Source organism: Schistocerca gregaria, chromosome 2, assembly GCF_023897955.1.
Source record: "Schistocerca gregaria isolate iqSchGreg1 chromosome 2, iqSchGreg1.2, whole genome shotgun sequence".
Taxonomy (NCBI): domain Eukaryota; kingdom Metazoa; phylum Arthropoda; class Insecta; order Orthoptera; family Acrididae; genus Schistocerca; species Schistocerca gregaria.
This window is the reverse complement of record NC_064921.1, coordinates 771,624,149-771,642,944: the sequence shown is the minus strand read 5'-3', so window position 1 is coordinate 771,642,944 and position 18,796 is coordinate 771,624,149. Positions and strand designations below refer to the sequence as shown.

The 18,796-nt window shown below is 47.8% G+C and overlaps 4 non-coding genes across 4 annotated transcripts; 1 reads left to right on the top strand and 3 right to left on the bottom strand.

The window, feature by feature from the left end:
- Positions 1 to 677: 677 nt before the first annotated feature.
- On the bottom strand, positions 678 to 751 carry Trnai-aau (transfer RNA isoleucine (anticodon AAU)). The gene has a single exon. It is a non-coding gene; the product is annotated as a tRNA-Ile (tRNA).
- A 198-nt stretch (positions 752 to 949) lies between these two features.
- Positions 950 to 1,021, bottom strand: Trnae-uuc (transfer RNA glutamic acid (anticodon UUC)). Its single transcript has one exon. It is a non-coding gene; the product is annotated as a tRNA-Glu (tRNA).
- Positions 1,022 to 13,087: 12,066 nt separating this feature from the next.
- Trnag-ucc (transfer RNA glycine (anticodon UCC)) lies at positions 13,088 to 13,159 on the top strand. Its single transcript has one exon. It is a non-coding gene; the product is annotated as a tRNA-Gly (tRNA).
- A 574-nt stretch (positions 13,160 to 13,733) lies between these two features.
- On the bottom strand, positions 13,734 to 13,807 carry Trnai-aau (transfer RNA isoleucine (anticodon AAU)). Its single transcript has one exon. It is a non-coding gene; the product is annotated as a tRNA-Ile (tRNA).
- Between the last annotated feature and the right edge of the window lie 4,989 nt (positions 13,808 to 18,796).

Below are 18,796 nucleotides of genomic sequence, written 5' to 3'. Positions count from 1 at the left end.
GCCTACTGATATGCATACTTATTAAAAAAAAAGTGGTGGTGTAATGGTCAGCATAGTTGCCTTCCAAGCAGTTGATCCCGGTTAGATTCCCGGCCACCGCTGCAGGATTTTAATTTCGCGTATGAGTACTTTTGCCACGCGCCTTGAAATTAATGTTCTTTTCTTCCTCCGTGTTACTCGCTGCAGACCAGCCTGTAGTGTGTCTCGACTTTGCTCGGCTGACGCGAGAGCTGACGCTCTCAAATCGGCCTCTATCAAAACAACAAGCACGAGAAACGACTTAGAGAGGTAAGGAGAGGCGAGGCGATGGACACACAGCACGCCTCTTCATTTCACGGTGGCGTCTCCCTGACCGAATCGGGCTGTGGCTCCGAAAACAAAGGAGAAAGAAAAATAGGAAGTAAAACTGCCAACAGTACCCTGTGTTCCGATGCACTCACCCGCCCAAGTACTGACCAGGGCCAAAGTTGTTACGCATCGGCAATCGGACATTTCCTTTCATTTTGTCTTTATCGGTTGAGAACCAGTGTATTGAGCACACTATGGCCATTGGCGAGTGAATGCTCTAGCGCTTCCCGACAGGTCGGGTTCGGAACCTCTGTCAACTTCCACGCAGGGTGGTCATCACACTCGCCAGCTGAAATCGGCGCTGCCTTTTCGTAGTAGTAAAAGCGTAGTGGCCCGTGGGGGGATCGAACCCACGACCTTCGCGTTATTAGCACGACGCTCTAACCAACTGAGCTAACGGGCCTCGACAGATGCAGTTGCTCAGGCCTACGCTGGAACCGTGTGGCATGAAGCCATACACCATTTCTATGGCCGTCGTGTGTCTGCTTCCCTCGTCTATATTCCGCTGACTGTCACGAAACAGTAGCTATATTGCGAGCAGGACGGGAAACGGCAGCTCGCACAGCTCAAACTTGTCACGAGTAGTGTGGAAAAAATTCCGTTCCGGTACCGGGAATCGAACCCGGGCCTCCTGGGTGAAAGCCAGGTATCCTAGCCACTAGACCACACCGGATCTGTGCGTTTCTACGACGGTTCGGACGGTCCCTTGGCGCATTTCGTGCCGAGTCCCGCGTCGGCGCCCATCTCTCTTTGCGAGCATCTTTGCGCATGCTGACTGGCAAGGCGCGCACCTCAAACGTCTCAGAGCAATGCTTTTGGCTTCATGCTCTGCTGGGAGAAGAGGAAAAGGGAAGCTGTAAGTAGCAATAACAGGAAGTAAACATTTTCCCGCTGAAGCGTTGTGGATAACAAACAAGAAATAAGTTGGGGCCCCAGTAACAGCACCACCATCAGTCACAGAAAATTAAATGTCCCGGGTGAGGATCGAACTCACGACCTTAAGATTATGAGACTTACGCGCTGCCTACTTTTTTTTTTTTTTGAAAGCCGCTACCCCCTTTTTTTCTTTTTTTTATGAAAGACGCTATCGCTAGACCACTTTTTTTTGCTCTACCAATTTTTTTATTTTATTTTTTATTTTTTATTTTTTATTTTTGTTTTTTTTTATGAAGGGAAAAATAAACATGTGCTTCGATTCGTAATGAAAATAGAATGAACATAGTATTTATGAGTTCTAGGCTGCCGTTGCGCAATATAAGAAAAGAAAGGAAATGTCTTCTTGAGGTGCACAAAGGACTATCACATCATTGTCGAAAGGAAAGTTGCTCCGCTGCTCTGCGAGAGAGGAAAATGTTGAGAGGAAAATGGGAAGGAAAAAAAAATGCCTTCTGCATTGGTGAGCATCTGAATAGTATCGTAAAATTCCGGCAAGAAATAAAGTCCCAGGAAGCAAATAGGATTCATACATACAGGCAACTGGCAACCTCTACTATCCAAATATTGTATTTGAAGCATTTAACCGTTAATTATGATTTTCAGCACATTTCCAAATATCCTCCTATAGTCACAATGTTGGCTTATTTTAAGGTGTTCAATTTCTATGTAAGAATAATAGTCTAGAAAATGTAAGATGCCTATTCTGCATAATAAACGATGCTGTGTGGCCCATGATCCACGTTGTAGCGTTGTTTTTTGCTCGTGGATACCTCAGTTTTTGTGGCTGAATGATCTCTGAAAGGTCTACACCACTGGGCGTCGTACGGTCTATCACTGACAATCGTTGACGAAGAAATGTTGTAATTTCTTCTGCATGTCCGCAAGTGAACCTATGAAGGAGCGTATCGACTCTTCCGCATGTGTCACAGTTGGGCGTTGGTTGAAGGCCTATTTTATGTAGCTTTTCATTCGTTGCTACTTTATCGTTGACTGTGAGATACCAGTCTGCTATGACGCGTGATGGTAACATGTCGTTGTGCACATTCCGCCATATTATACTCCAATGTGTATGTGGATATTTTTCTTCGAGACGATTCCTGTGGTTTGTTGTCATGAGAAGGTCATAAAGCGTCCTGTTCGTCAGGCTTCCGGTATCGACGATGTTGTGTCGAATGTAGCTCATTTCCATGTAGTATAGTCGCACATGTCGGTAAGAAAGTGGAATGCCGGCGATATTAACGGGTGGGTCCAAGCTATGAGGTTTCCACCGCTGAATGAGGTTTCTGATGAGACTGGTCCTCCGGGTACGAAACTCCTTCCTGATGCGATTTAGGAGCAGGGTGACACATTTTTTGTGTACTTTAATGAGGTTGAGGCCACCTTTGGACGAAGGTAAGGTTAAGGTATCGAACTGAACTTTGAAAATATGCCCCCTAAAAATAAACCAACATAACGCTTGTTGTATACTCTTGGCTAGGTGGTCGGAGATTGGAAGAATTTGCGCCAAATAATTCATCTTGCTCGTAATGGCGATCTCGATGGTCTTAACTTTCTGTAGTATGTTCAAGTCACGGCCGGAGTGAAGCATCAAAGCAGCACGTAATTTATGAAGCATGTGTGACCAGTTCTTCGTCAGGAATTTGTCTGGTTTGGCTTCAAAAGTAACACCGAGGGTTGTGTGAGAATCCTTTACCTTGCACCAGGTAACATGGGATATGTCTCCGATACCGCCACCGATCTGCAAAACTGTGGTTTTAGTTCTATTGAGTATTGCTCCTGAAAGAAACGTGAATGTTTGTAGTAGAGTTGCTGCTGACAGAAGTTGCTGCGATGATGACACAGTTACGCATATATCGTCAGCATACGCAATGCATGGGATAGTGACAGACTCGACGCTAAGCCCGATCCCGCTATGCACTAAGTTGTTCAGGAGCGGCTCTACTGCAATGGCGTACAAAATCATTGAGAGAGGACATCCTTGGCGGATGGACTGCTCGATGGAAACTTCTTTTGTAAAATGGCCATTAATGAGAATCCGTGAAGAGGCGTTTGTAGTAAGTTTGCGAATTAATTCTATGAGATGAGGTCCAAATCCTAGTTTCTTCATGCTTTGAAAGAGGAAATTATGACGTACACGGTCATAAGCCTTCTCAAAATCTAGAAAGATCAGAGCGCCCTGTAGTTTCAGCATATGAACAGATGATGTCCCTCAAATCGCAGGCAGCTGAGATTGCACTTCGAGCTTGCACTGCACTGTACTGGTAACTGCCTAAAACCTTGTACATAACGGTTTGCATCCTTAGCTTAATCGATCTGGTGATGATTTTGAAGTCGGCATTCAGGAGTGTGATGGGTCGCATGTTTTCGACCTTCCTGCTGTTCCCTTTTTTCGGTAAGGGCAGGATGATACCTTCCGTAAATGCCTTGGGTATGACTTCCAGGCGCCAGAGTTCATTCGCTATCTCGAGGAGTGTCGGACCGAGGACGTTCCAGTATCGCTGGTAAAACTCAGCGCTGAGACCATCAGGTCCTGGTGATTTCCCTTTCTTTGCACTGTGAACCGCCAGTCGGATTTCGTCCTGTGTGAAAACAGATTCCAACTTTGCATTATCCTGTTGTGACAAGCGACAGCTCAAGGTCCTAAGAAAATCCTCGCACGAGTGTTCATCAACGAGTTGCTTCTTGTAAAGTTGACTATAATAGTCGTAGACGTGCGAGATGATGTCACGTTGCTTCGTGATGGCATTCTCAGCGTCATCAACGACGGCTTCAATCAACATGGCTTTACACCGTTTCGTCGTTCTCAGGATGTGATACAGAGAGGCCCATTCTTCGGCGGCAACGTCCTTAGGGTGGGCTCGCACGATGATGCCATGCATTCGTTGGCGTTGTATCGCCGTGATTTTCGCTTTATATCGTTTGATCTTTACGTCGATGTCTCGAGAAGGATTGTTAGTGCGACTGTACAGTTCTCTCAAACACCGATAATAAAATTCAATAGTCTGTTTCTGCCAAAAGCTTTTTTGTCGGGCGTAGCTCAAGACGGTCAGGCGTAATTTAGGCTTAGCACACTGAATCCACCACTGTAGAACGCTAGCGTAACGACGTCGGTGCCGCTGGAGCAGTTGCCACGTTAAGTTCACCTCCTCTTTAAGTTGGGCATCCTGCAGAAGGCTGACATTCAATTTCCAGTAACCCTTCCCGCGGTAAATTGGCTGGCGGTGTAGGTTGAGGTAACACTGATATGCACAATGGTCGGAGATATTGACAGGAGCTATGTCACAGTTCACAGTGTGTCGCTGGAGGGCATCGGACACATAGATCCTATCCAGCCGACTGGCAGAATGACTGGTTACGAAGGTGTACGCTACCCGTTCACCGTGCAGTTGTTCCCATGTATCGTGAAGACGCATGCCATGAATTAAATGTTCAAGTTCGATACATCTGTTCGTGTTAGGAGTTTGGTCTCTGTCGTTGAGCACACAATTGAAGTCACCACCAAGGATGAGATGTTCACGATAACCGCTAAGAAGAATGGGAACCTCGGTTTTATAAAATTTTGAACGATCTCTCTTATGAGTGCTACCTGAGGGGGCGTACACGTTAACAATCTGCACACCATTCACTCGAAGAGAAATGCCACGACCACTGGGCAGCCGCTGCACGTCCGTAAAGGGTATACCGTCGCGCAGAAGGATGGCAGTGCCTACAGCATCCTGAAGATTGATGTTATCAATAAGAACGTAACCGGGCACTTCTAAGGCTGTGACTACCTCCTGTAGGAGGGCAATGTCAACGCTCGTACCATACAAGAAATCATTGAGCGAACGCAGTTTCACCGCACTTTGAATTCTATTGACGTTAAGTGTGGTAATGTTCTAGGTTTGGCTGTCACCCATGATGGTTCAGAGGACAATGAGCTGTGAGCTTCGCATCGTCCTTCTCTCCGGCTTTGAACCAAACTCGTTGGTAACGTTTGGAGTACGAAACGAAATGTCAAAACCAATAACGGGCCAGGGAGGGGAAGGTCGCAGCGCGATGGTCATGCGCGAGAGCAGCTACTGCTGCATCTCCTCGTTCTGCTGCCACCACGGCTCATTGCTGTCGGGGTGCTGCGCGGTGCGCGCGCCGCCCTGCCCGCCACCGGCGGTTGAGTCTGTCAGCGTGGTCGCATCCGCCTGGCCACCACGCGGGGCTGCGACTGACGTCAGCGAGTTCCTGCGGGAGCGCTGCTGCAGCTGCTCGCTGCTCTGCTCGCTCTTCCTCTTGGCCGTTACGGTGCTCTGATCCCTTTCAGCGCTCAGTAGTGCCTTCAGGTGTTTGGTTTGTTCACGAATGCGTTCTTGCCTCGCGGTGTCCTCGCAGCGCACGGAGCAAGAAGATTGAGGTTCAGTCTCGCTGCCACTTTCTGACATGTGTACGGGTCCTAAATCATTCGACTTTTCCTCTTTGCTACTATTCCCTTTGCTTCTCCTTCGGCGGCCTTTCTTCGTGTCTGCTATAGTCTCTACCGAGAGGGGTGGTTCAGGCAAACTGATCTGCACCCGCTCCTGTATCTCACACGGCTTAGTTTCAGAGGTGGCTGGCGCATCGTTGGTATCCAGCGGTAACTGCCCCGGTGAGGATGACGGTGCCGAATCGACGTTCGTCCTATCGCGAATGTCTTTGGCACTGCATTCCACCTGAACTGGCACCTCCGCCTCGCTGACATGTTCCGGCTGCCGGGGTGGTGGTACAGTCCCCGCGACCACCTCACTCAATAGTGGTACTAGCTTTTCACTACCGTCTGCAGGACGTTCCCGTGGAAGTTGAAATGGACGTCTACGTGTACAGTTCATCCGCAGATGTTCAGTTGAATGGCAGATCGAACAGGTAGGGGGTTGACCAATGTAAGTTACCTGTGCACGACAGCCGCCAATGGCAACATACGAAGGTTTATGCTTTTTCAAATCTACACGCACACTGCGCACCCCGCTATTAACTTGGTAGCGATAGGCACTCGACCATTTTTCATTTGTAACAGACAAAACAGCGCCGTACAGTGACAGAGAACGTGCATTCAGATCATTAGGGCACTCAGGTGGCACATTAAATACCCTGACGGTTCTTACTCCGTATCCCGAAGGCACGATTTGGACCTTACTAATACTGCTATCATTATGACGGAATGGTCTCACACCAACATGCTCCTCAGCGAATTTCTCGTAAGTGTCACTCGAAATAAATTTGATAAATAACGATTACTGCACAAAGTCCAACTGGAATGTGTCGACTATATCTTCAGGCAATTTCAAATCCTCAAACATCCACTCATGAATTTCAAACGCCGTCGGTAGCAAGGCAGCGCGATCGAAAACACACTGAACGCTCTTCGCTCTGTTAATTGTCGACATCTTACTTAAAACAGTTATACAGAAACAAACGTTAACAGCGCTCGCACACGCTGCTCAGCTCTCCACCTCAGCACTGCTCGCGACGTAAACACTGGCCCGCGCTACCGCCCGTCACCTCGCGATGTGCACTGGCCGAGTGCCGGCACACGACTGAGCGCTACCGAGGCACCGGTGAAACCGTTTTTCCTGGAAACTGGGTAAGTATCATACCCAATCTTAGACGTGAAGACACTGTACTTCCTGGATAACGTGTTCTGTTTGCTACACGTGCATTGCCGGCCCAGTTGATTGCGGTGTTGCTGCAGCTTTTGCAACGATAGGCAGCACTCCTTGTCGTTAAAGTTCAGTGCCTCGGAGGCACCTGGACACAGCAACTTGTGAGGCCAGGCCGACGCTAATCTATAGAACATGATGCGAGCGTCCCAGTGGGGACCCGCTAGTGCTGCGTTCTCGGTTCTTCTCAAGGGAATCCAGCTATACATTCTTGTGGATCGTGCATGTAAAGCGCGCAAGCCACACGGCAGCATTACCGCGGGAAAAGCAAAATGATGCATCGGCCGGGAATCGAACCCGGGCCGCCCGCGTGGCAGGCGAGCATTCTACCACTTTTTATTTTATTTTATTTATTTATTTATTTTTTTTGTGGGCCTCCCAACTCCCCTTATAGCCCTCCTTACTCTCACCAAATTATGCCTTCTTCGGCGAGCTTCAACGCTATAGTTGCTGGACTGTCGGATTCCGTTGAACGCAGGAATAATTTTAAAACAAAATCATCTTCTTCTCAGATGGTATGTGGTCCTCTTCCACAGAAAATGATGAAAGAAAAGGAATTATAGCTCGGAATTCGTGGACGGTATTCTTTCCTCCACCGGTTCAACACGTCTGCTGGTATGTCAACTAAACTCCAATTCTACTTAAAAGGAAAGTCTTCTCCCTCTTGCCGAGCGTGAGTCACCCCGGTTGAGGAGAGAGTGTATGTCGTTGTGCGCATCACACAAATGAAATATAAATTCACGTAAAGTAATTAAATGAAATCTAGACAGTCCGTGAACGGAAAAAAAAATTTCTGCAATCATGAACGTTCCACATAAAAACAGGCTATATGGTCCAAAATTTCTCATGAAGCCTCGTGAACAAAATTAACGTTCTCAAAATTAAAAGAACACTCCTCTCTTCGAAATAAAACCTGATGGACCCTAGTTGTTTTGATGGCACAATCCATCAGCCATAACTCAAACAAAGCAAGTAAAAGTGAGAAAAAATAAGTAAAAAGTGGAACGCGGGAACTCAGTAAATCTCACTTCAAGGTGTTGTCCGCAGGTCTATTTCATAGCCGTAATCCAAGGCAGCCTTCAAAAAATTCGCAAACAGTTCACGAGTTTTAACGCAGTCTTTCAGTTTCACATACTGGGCCCACAAATAGTCCAGGTATATCACAGTATCAGTGACGGCCATATCTATAAGGGCATAAATTGTATGCCCTAAGATCCAGACAGTGGCATTATTCTTCGTCCGCGGGAAGGCTTTGAAGTTAGGCACTACCACACGACGAACAGACACGAGGTGAGGTGGTGTTCTATTAATGTGGGATACCATTCGTTGACACAGCCGCCATACCGTCGACACCGATGCACATTCAAATCGATGTTCCCGTGTGTCCACATCTCCACATCTTCCGCAGTTGGCAGAGGGGAGGAGATGAATGTCAGCAAGTCGCTGGTTCGTCGCTAAGGTGTTGTTGACGATCTTGAACCAGAGCGCACTCACGTCCGACGGCAACACCGGGTTGTTGATGTTGGCCCACACCTTCACCCATTCCACTGTGGGGTTCCGGAGCACCAGTTTATGACGCGGTGGTTGTCCAGTCAGGGCAACGTAGAGGCTGCGGGCGGTCCTGTGCCTGTCGGTAGCCGTTGACAGAGCGTAGCTTCTCGCTAAAAAGTACTCCCGAATGTAGGACATCTTGTACGGGATGGCCGCAAGAGAAAGGGGTGCCACTTCAGAGTGTGGGCGGTAGAGCTCCAGAAGTGCCGCGGTGGTTCCTGTCGGGATGTCGGACTGCAGGGTGGCTGTCCGGTGGACGAGCAGCGCGTCGCACTTGGGTGGAACGTCGGTGATACCGAGGCCGCCAAGTTGCCGGTCGATGGCACAGGTCGAAGCCTTGACTTTAAAAATTTCATGCCGCCACAGGAGCCAGTAGACCGCCTGCGAGATCGCCCTCCCTATCTGCTTCGGAACACTAAGCAATTGGGCGATGTACCACGCATTTGATAAGATGAAAGTGTTAATAACAGCCACACGTTGATGTAAGTTGAGTCGGCGAGCTGAGTGGCTACGACATAGGGCCTTCACAGTACCAAGAATTCGCCTCCAGTTTAAAACTTGCATTTTTTGTGGACACGCTACAATGTCGAATCCTAGAATTTTGTGGGTGTGCACAACGCGGAACCAGTCCTGTTCAGCATACAGTCCCCGACGACCCAGCGGTACTAACACTGTTTTCCGCGTATTTAGAACGGCACCAGAGGCACGTTCGTATAACAGCAAAACATCGCGCACTCTGTCCAAGTCGTGTGTCCGCCCCATGAAAAGGCTCGCGTCGTCAGCGTAGGCAGCACACTTGAGAGAGACCTGACAGACCTGGACACCCTCAATGATGCGGCCGACTGCGCGCAAAAACGGGTCGAGCGCAATGACGAATAGGAGCATTGCTAAAGGACAGCCCTGTCTGACCGACCTTGTGACGGGGATGGGCGCCGACTGCCAACCATTGATTACAATCGTTGAAGTCGCCGACGTTAAAAGATTCCTTAAAGCGGTGAGAAAGTGGCCGCCGAAGCCCAGTTTTGTCATTACGGAGAAGAGATAATCGTGTCCGATACGGTCAAATGCATTGGCAAAGTCGATGGAGAGAATTCCAGCGGACAGGCCGTTAATGGCCGAGTACGCGACCACGTCACGATATGAAGCCACCGCATGAAAGATGCTGCGACGTTTCACACCACACGACTGGAACGGACTGATGACCTTGTCCATGACCACGTTGAGTTTCGTTGCAGGCACCGCGCCGCCAGTTTATAATCTGCATTTAAAAGTGTGATAGGGCGTAGCGCCTCAACACGGCATGCTGTCGGTGTCTTTGGAATCAAAATAATACGCCCTTCAACGAACTTTGAAGGGATCGCAGCACCACGAACAATTTCATTTATCATGGTCGTCAATGTCTCACCGATAATATCCCAATAAGCCAGGTAAAATTCTACTGGAAGACCATCTGGACCTGGAGACTTCCCCCGACGACACGTTCGCAACACATCTTTCACATCGGCCAGTGACATAATCTCATCCAGTGACTGTCGGTCAGAGTCGGAGATGACAGGAACCAATTCATCTAACAGAAACGAACAATCTCTTAAAATGGTCGGAGACGGGGGGAACGATCTCATGCTTCGCCGTGAGACGAGCACCAGTGTCCGTGATGAGAGCGGTAATTACTTTCCTCCGCGCCAACCGTTTCTCGCGTGCCAAGTGGTAAAGCGTTGGCACCTCTTCAAGTGTTGCACACAGCGGTCGGCTCCGGATCAGAAGTCCTTTCGCCTTTTGGAGTTGAAGATTGAGTATCTTATTTTTAATCCTACGTAAACGTGCGCGTAAGTTTTGACCAGGCGCCACGGAACATCCAGCGCATCTTGTAGGCACTGCTGATAAAAGGCAATGGTGCGCCTCTCCCAAAATGACACCTCCCTTGCATACCGCATCGCAACATTGCGCAACTGCGGTTTGGCTAAGTCGACCCACCAATGTAAGACTGAGGCATAACTTCCCCGTTTTTCAAAACAAAGCTGCCACATATTTTGAATCTCGCAACGTAAAGCGGCGGCAGACAGATGACGGGTATTATGTTTCCAAACACGGCAAGGCGGAGCCTGACTATTGGCCTGTAGGTGCATGTCACACACAACTCCGCAGTGATCACTAAAAGCGACGGGATGTACCGCTACTCTCTGAAGACAGTGTTGAAGTGGCCGCGACACATAAATTCGATCAAGCCTGCTGGCACCGTTCTGATAAAAATGTGTGTACTGCGTTGTGACAGGATGAAAATGTCGCCAAACATCGATCATATCATTGGTCACAATTAGTTGCGAAAGTTCCGGGCACATGGTAGCCGTTGGAAATTGATCGGCAGCAGCAGTAACACAGTTAATGTCACCGCCGACTATTACATTGCGGGATGACGCAAAGAACGGAATCACATCTTGGTTAAAAAACACAGATCGAGCACGTTTGTGGTCGGTGCCACTCGGCGCGTATACATTAAGAAAGGTGACATCCTGGATCGTACATGTAAGGAGGCGGCCGTTCGGTAAAGATTGAACGTCAGTTGGTTGCAATCCATTTTTATAAAGAACGGCGGTGCCACAAGTACCGTCAACATTTATGTTATAGATGACATCATAACCAGGAACGTTATCAAATCGCTTAACTGTAACTTCTTGGAGCAATGCAATGTCATAGCCTCCCAAAGTTAAAAAGTCAATAAAACATGCAATCTTGTGCGCAGCTAGTATGCGATTGACATTTAGTGATAAAACTGAGAAAATCTTTAGATGTTGACGAGCGGCGGCCATTTAAAACACAGACATTAAAATATTAGCAAGAAATATGAGAAACGAAAGCTGCAGATGTTGCGTCTGAAGCATGCTAATATATTGCCAAGAAGCGCTGCAATGTATCACGTAACACGTGGACAATACAGTGTAGAAAATATCCTTCATCGTGCAGGAACGGCAGAACAGAATTCTCATGTGAAATGGGCACGAACTGCAGCGGGTGCGCCTAAAAGCCGCTAATGGGATCCAGGGTCGTCCTCCTCCTGCTTCCACCAGGGCGTCTCCGCTGGTCGGTCGGTCTGCTGGGCGCGACCGCCAGCGGTGTCTGTGTACGTGGCTCCTTTCGCCTGTGTTGTCGCTGTACCGGCGGCCGACGTCACCGAATGCCTGCGCGTGCGATGGGGGACCTGCTCGCTACTTTGCTCGCTTTTGCGCTTCGCAGCATGCGCACCCTGTTCGCGTGCCGTATTCAGGAGAACCTTGAGCTGTGCTGTTTGTTCCCTTATACGCTCCTGGCGCGCAGTGCTTTCAGAGGAAGGGGGGCACGATGTCGGAACCTCACTCTCACTGCCACTCTCTGATACAGGGCTGCACGGCACATCATCAGACTGCTGACTCCTAGTACTCTTATTTTTATTTTTCTTCGTACGCCCTTTCGTCGGTGCGAGGGGAACCTCTTCAGGTGGAGGAGGCGGGGGTAAGGTGATGTCCATCGCTTCCGGAATAGCAACTGGTGAATGCTCCGAAACATCTGGGATCTCCGGAGTAACTGCATCCGACGCTACAACAGCCGAGGACAAAATGGGAGCGTCCTCCATCCGGTCCTGTGGTGCCTCGACAGTAACAGTCACCTCACTTGGCACGTCCTCAGCACGAATGGGTTCGACTTGTCGGGGTTGTGGTACGGTGCCCGCTACAATTTCACTCAGTAGTGGCACAAAGTGGCCGCCGGTAGCCGCCGCGTCACTACGTGGGAGCTGCACGGGTCTTCGACGGGTACAGTCTGCACGTAAATGCTCAGTGGAATGACAAATTGAGCACGTGGGTGGCTGGCCGATATACGTCACTTGAGCCCTACAGCCCGCAATCATTACATAAGATGGAATGTGTCTCTTTAAATCAATGCGGACACTACGTACGCCACTATTAACCTGGTACCGGTACGCACTAGACCACTTTTCATTAACAACCGACAACACTACGCCGTACTGGGTTAGAGCACGTGCAATTAAATCGTTACCACATTCAGGAGGCACATTAAACACTCGGACCGTTCTAACGCCATAACCCGAGGGCACAATTTGAACATCACTGACTGTGCCATTGATATGCCTAAATTTACGCACGCCGCCAAATTTCTCAACAAACTTTTCACAGATGTCACCGGAAAAGAACTTCAAAAATAGCGAATCTTGCGCAAAATCTAATTGAAATGTGTCTACTAGATCTTCCGGGATTTTCAAATCTTCAAATATAAATTCGTGGATTTCAAAAGCGGTGGGCCGCAAAGCATTTCTATCGAATACAAACTGTGCAGTGTTTGTCCTAGTAATTGCCGACATGGTACTCACGTTGATTAAACTTGAACACGTGGACCGCGAAACACTCGCTGAGCGCCGCCCCGCGATGTAAACAAAGCCGCAACCGCTCCGCGCGATGTGCGCGGATATGCTGTCCGAATGCGTCTGGATGTGCTCCCCTAGCCTACCTCGAAATGCGCCTGCCAGGTACCACCACCTTCGGCCGCTGCCGACAGGCGGGAAGCCGACACAGTGCGGCGCCGGGGCGCTCCCTTGTGCGGTGGTGGTGTAATGGTCAGCATAGTTGCCTTCCAAGCAGTTGATCCGGGTTCGATTCCCGGCCACCGCAGCAGGCTTTTAATTTCGCGTATGGGTACTTTTGCCACGCGCCTTGAAAGTAATGTTTTGTTTTCCTCCCTGTTACTCGCTGCAGAGCAGCCTGTAGTGTGTCTCGACTTGTCTCGACTTTGCGAGGGCTGACGCTCTCAAATCGGCCTATATTAAAACAACAAGCACGAGAAACGACTGAGAGAGGTAAGGAGAGGCGAGGCGATGGACACACAGCACGCCCCTTCATTTCACGGTGGCGTCTCCCTGACCGAATCGGGCTGTGGCACCGAAAACAAAGGAGAAAGAAAAATAGGAAGTAAAACTGCCAACAGTAGCCTGTGTTCCGATGCACTTACCCGCCCAAGTACTGACCAGGGCCAAAGTTGTTACGCATCGGCAATCGGACATTTCCTTTCTTTTTGTCTTTATCGGTTGAGAACCAGTGTATTGAGCACACTATGGCCATTGGCGAGTGAATGCTGTAGCGCTTCCCGACAGGTCGGGTTCGGAACCTCTGTCAACTTCCACGCAGGGTGGTCATCACACTCGCCAGCTGAAATCGGCGCTGCCTTTTCCTAGTAGTAAAAGCGTAGTGGCCCGTGGGGGGATCGAACCCACGACCTTCGCGTTATTAGCACGACGCTCTAACCAACTGAGCTAACGGGCCTCGACAGATGCAGTTGCTCAGGCCTACGTTGGAACCGTGTGGCATGAAGCCATACACCATTTCTATGGCCGTCGTGTGTCTGCTTCCCTCGTCTATATTCTGCTGACTGTCACGAAACAGTAGCTATATTGCGAGCAGGACGGGAAACGGCAGCTCGGACAGGTCAAACTTGTCACGAGTAGTGTGGAAAAAATTCCGTTCCGGTACCGGGAATCGAACCCGGGCCTCCTGGGTGAAAGCCAGGTATCCTAGCCACTTTTTTTTCTTTTTTTTCACCCATTATTTTTTTTTTTTTTTTTTTTTTTTTTTTTTGTAAAATGCGGTAAACAGTCAGGGAGAGGCAAAGTGGGCAGGGGTCGTGCAATCCGAGGCCTGGCCACAATGTCCCCCATCGTAACTGTCACCATGTCACCCTACCTCTTCCGCGGAAAAAAAAAACTGCGGCTTGACTCCGTCGGCAGTAACAGAAAAACAGAAAAATTCCGAACACGAAATGGTGCTTCCAAACGCAGTGTAAATTAATTACGACCATTTCATATGTATGCAGGAGAATAGGGAAATCCGTGCATTTTGCACCGCATGATTGCATCTCGCTCCTCAATCAAAGTAAATAATTGATGAACAAAATAAATTAAAAGTCTTCTACCGTTGTCCTCTCTATCGTATCTTCTGTTATAATAAAAGAAACTAGGAACTGCAGTTCCGTGAAAGGCATCCGCCAATGAGACGTAACGCGCTACATCAAACGAGCTGTTATTTTCTGAAACCGACGAATTATCAAGATGACACACTCGTAAAGTCGTCCCCGCACTAACGTCTTTTGTCTTCACTCTGGTCGGTCGATAGTAGTGTGGAATCCACCATGTCGGAAAATGGCTGTATGCACTCCATCCTATATTGGCTGTGAAATGATTGTGTGGCTTAAAAAGTTTGCAAAATTAGCTTTATAGCTTTTAGTCTTCTGCAGTCGGTGGTGCTGTATCATTAAATACAGAAGAAAGTCTTCTTTACTCGTTTCGTTCACATTGAAAAGATAGTAAACTGTGTGGCCTTTAAGCCAGTTTACTGAATTTCGTTTGGTCTGCGGGTAAGGCACTACCTCCGGAGTGAGGAAGTCGGCTGGCGTTATGGTGGCAGGGCATGTTCTGGTGATGCTTGCCAGCAACTGTCGTATGACCGCCCAAACATCTCGCACTGTTTCGTAGACAAATCTGTGTTCCTCGCTATCTTGTACCTGGCATATGTTGCATAAGGGTGAATCGGCCAGATGAATGGAATGGAGTCTGGCATTGGTTGCTATTTTACGGTTCACCGTTAGATACCAAGACGCTCGCACGTGAGACGGTAAATGGCGTGAATGAAGATTATCCCAAATGACCCGCCAATTGTGAGCTGGATATTTCTCTTCGATGTTATTCCGGGATGTGGACTCGATCAAAGTCTTATACAATTGCTTCACCACCGTTATTTCCTTCTCCGGAATTCTTTGTCGAGCATAACTATATTCCAAAAGGAAGTATTTTAAATGGTAAAGGTCGTGTGGAATATGATGTACATCAATCGGGGGGTTGAGGTCCGCCGGTGATATTTCGTTGAGCAGGTGAGCAGTGAGACAATGTGGAGATTTTGTCCACACCTTATACATACTGCTTAGATAGAGCGCCTGTGCCTTCTTATAAACGTCAGTGAGGTTTAATCCGCCCTTCCGAGTAGGGAGCGTCAACGTAACAAATTTAACTTTGAAGATATTGCCTCTGGTCACGAAATGGCCAAGAGCGGACAGCATTCTATGCGCAATGCCACTGGGAAGGGGCAACACTTTGGCTACATAGCTGATCTTCGAGACGATATAGGTGTTGACCAGTTCAACTTTTTGGAGAGCATTCAGTTGCCTCATGCTATGCTGTTGTACACATGCCCTAACCTTGTGAAGTAAATCTCTATAATTTACAGCAATGGTATTCTGTATCTTCCGGCGAAACTCAAGTCCTAAGCACTTTATACTGGTAAGTTCCCGTAATCGGGCGTGGTTGGGGAAATGTATTCCCCGTCCGACATTCATGATTCCAGATTTTTTCCAGTTCACCTTCGCCCCTGATGCCGCCGCATATCGTTGAAGTATTTCAAGTGAGGACCTCACTTCTTGCGCGTTCACGACAAGAAAGCCGACATCATCTGCGTACGCACGGCACACAATCTTCTGTCTATCGATTTCCAATCCCTGCAAACGTTCAGTTAGCGTAGCAAGCAGAGGTTCTATGGCGATGCACTTTCCCGCCCAAGTACTGACAAGGGCCAAAGTTGTTACGCATCGGCAATCGGACATTTCCTTTCATTTTGTCTTTATCGGTTGAGAACCAGTGTATTGAGCACGCTATGGCCATTGGCGAGTGAATGCTGTAGCGCTTCCCGACAGGTCGGGTTCGGAACCTCTGTCAACTTCCACGCAGGGTGGTCATCACACTCGCCAGCTGAAATCGGCGCTGCCTTTTCCTAGTAGTAAAAGCGTAGTGGCCCGTGGGGGGATCGAACCCACGACCTTCGCGTTATTAGCACGACGCTCTAACCAACTTTTTTGTTTTTGTTTTTTTTGGGCCTCGCATCACCCCTTTTAGCCCATCCTTGCGCTCTCCATAATTCGCCTTCATCGGCGTCGGCTTCTCACGCCATGTACATAACCATAAACTGATGAGACAAGGTTAATCCCTTTATCGTGGAGAAACTAATGTACCCCTTCTTTGGGCTTATTGATAATGTGAAAAAAGAATGAAGTCTTCAGTAGGTAGAAACAGAAGTTATGTTCAGTTTGTTTGCTTCTTCATCGCTGTTTTTTGTTGTCACACTTAAAGCAAATAGGCTTCCTTGACAAAGAAACGTCAGAGGGCATTCCGAAACTGCCTCTTCTCTCTGGAAATGCTTAAAAAACAAACCATATTCGGTGAGAAGCAACTATTTATAATGGCTTCTTGAAAAATAAATTAATAAACGTTGAACTCAAAGAACGGCAATTCCGGTAAAATCTAAAATAATTTTTTTTTTCCACGATTGTAAAGTAAGTTAGTAGTGGTGAACACTCTCTTACGTTTGTCTTCTGTGTCCGCAGATATTTCTTGTTAATTCTTTTACATCAAGGTCTTGATTAAAAAATTTGCGTATGTTTCTTTATATTTACTAGTCTTCAGTAACATGTGATGCTCAGTTAGCAGATAGATCCAAAAATCCTCTTGGCTTTTCTCTTCCTTCGTGAAGAGGTAATGTACCGTTGCCGCTTTCAGCCAATTGACTGCGTTGCGTTTCGTGTTAGGAAAGGGTACATCATCCGGTGTCAAAAAGTCCGCAGGCGTTATAGCGTTAGGTGACGTTCGAAGGATGAGTGCCAGCTTTCGTCGGACATTCAGCCATATATCTTTAACCTTGTCACACACGAAACGATGTTCTTCGTTATCAATTAAACTACACGTTGCACACAAAGGCGAATCCGCTAAGTGGATCGTATGAAGTTTCGAGTTTGTTCCAACTTTCCTATTTACAACAAAGTACCATGTTGCTTTCAGATGAGTAGCTAAGTTACGGTTATGAATATTTGCCCATATCACTTTCCAGTTAGAACATGGATAGTTTTGTTCTATTTTGTTGTTCTTCTTTTCTCCCATCAATTTGCCATATATTTCTTTTACGTTTGTCATGTCTTTTTCCGGAATTCTTGAACGTAGGTAGCTATATTCTATTAAAAACCATCGTAAATGGTAAAGTCCGCTCGGTATGTGCTGCACATTAATGGGTGGAGAGAGGTCATCTGGAGCTATTTCAGATAGCAAGTGCGCGGCGATACAGCTGCCGGATTGTCTCCATTGTTGAAACGTATTGGAGATGTACAGAGCCTGCGACTTTTTAGTAACATTCGTTAAGTTTAAGCCGCCATTATTAGTGGCGAGCGTCAGAGTGTCATACTGGATTTTAAATATGTGGCCACGGCTCACAAAATAGCCTATTGCTGACATAATTTGTTTGGCGATGCCGGTGGGTATTGGCAGTATCTGGGCGACATAATTGACTTTGGAAGTAATAGAGACGTTCGCTAAAGACACTCTCTGAATTTCATTTAATTGTCGAATACTATGTGTCCGTACACTAGCTCGTATGGTAGCTAGTACTTGTCTATAGTTGGCCGCAATAGTTTGACGTATATTTTTTCGGAAGTCAATGCCGAGACACTTCAAGGCTGTTAGCTCACGTAACTGACCGTGTGTGCGCATGCCAATGCCACGTCCGATATTGAATATGCCGGACTTGGTTTTGTTTAACCTCGCGGCTGACGCTCGTTCGTATTTTTCTATTATGTGCATTGCCGTCTCGACTTCCGCTACATTCATAACGAGAAACCCAACATCGTCCGCATAAGCTTTACATATTATTTTGTTTCCTCGTATTTGCAATCCTTGTAACCGCTGAGTCAAAGTAGCGAGCAAAGGTTCGATGGCCATGGCAAAAAGTGCCATGGACAACGGACAACCTTGCCTGACGGAACATGCGATCTCGACTGGCCGGCTAGGCTGTCCATTTATGATGATTCTGGAGGAGTTATTCGTTACCAAACGTCGTATGAGGTCAACGAATCTCGGCGGAAAACCCATTGCGCCTATCGTTTTCAGGAGGTAGGAGTGGCTGATCCTGTCGAAGGCTTTATCGAAATCTAACGACACGATGGCACATTTTAGTCGACATACTTCTGCTATTGAAATTATGTCGCGGTAGTCGGACAGCGTCTGCTGAATTTTCCTACCCTTGCCCACGCTAGACTGATATGGGCCGGTGACGCTGGCCATTACATTTTTAAGTCTGTGGGCTAAGAGCCGCGAAAAAATTTTATAGTCACTGTTCAGCAGAGTGATTGGTCTCAAATTTCCAATTTTCTTGCCAGCCGATTTTTTTGCGATTAACACTATCATACCTTCGCGAAAATCTTTCGGTATCTCCTTATTGAGGTTC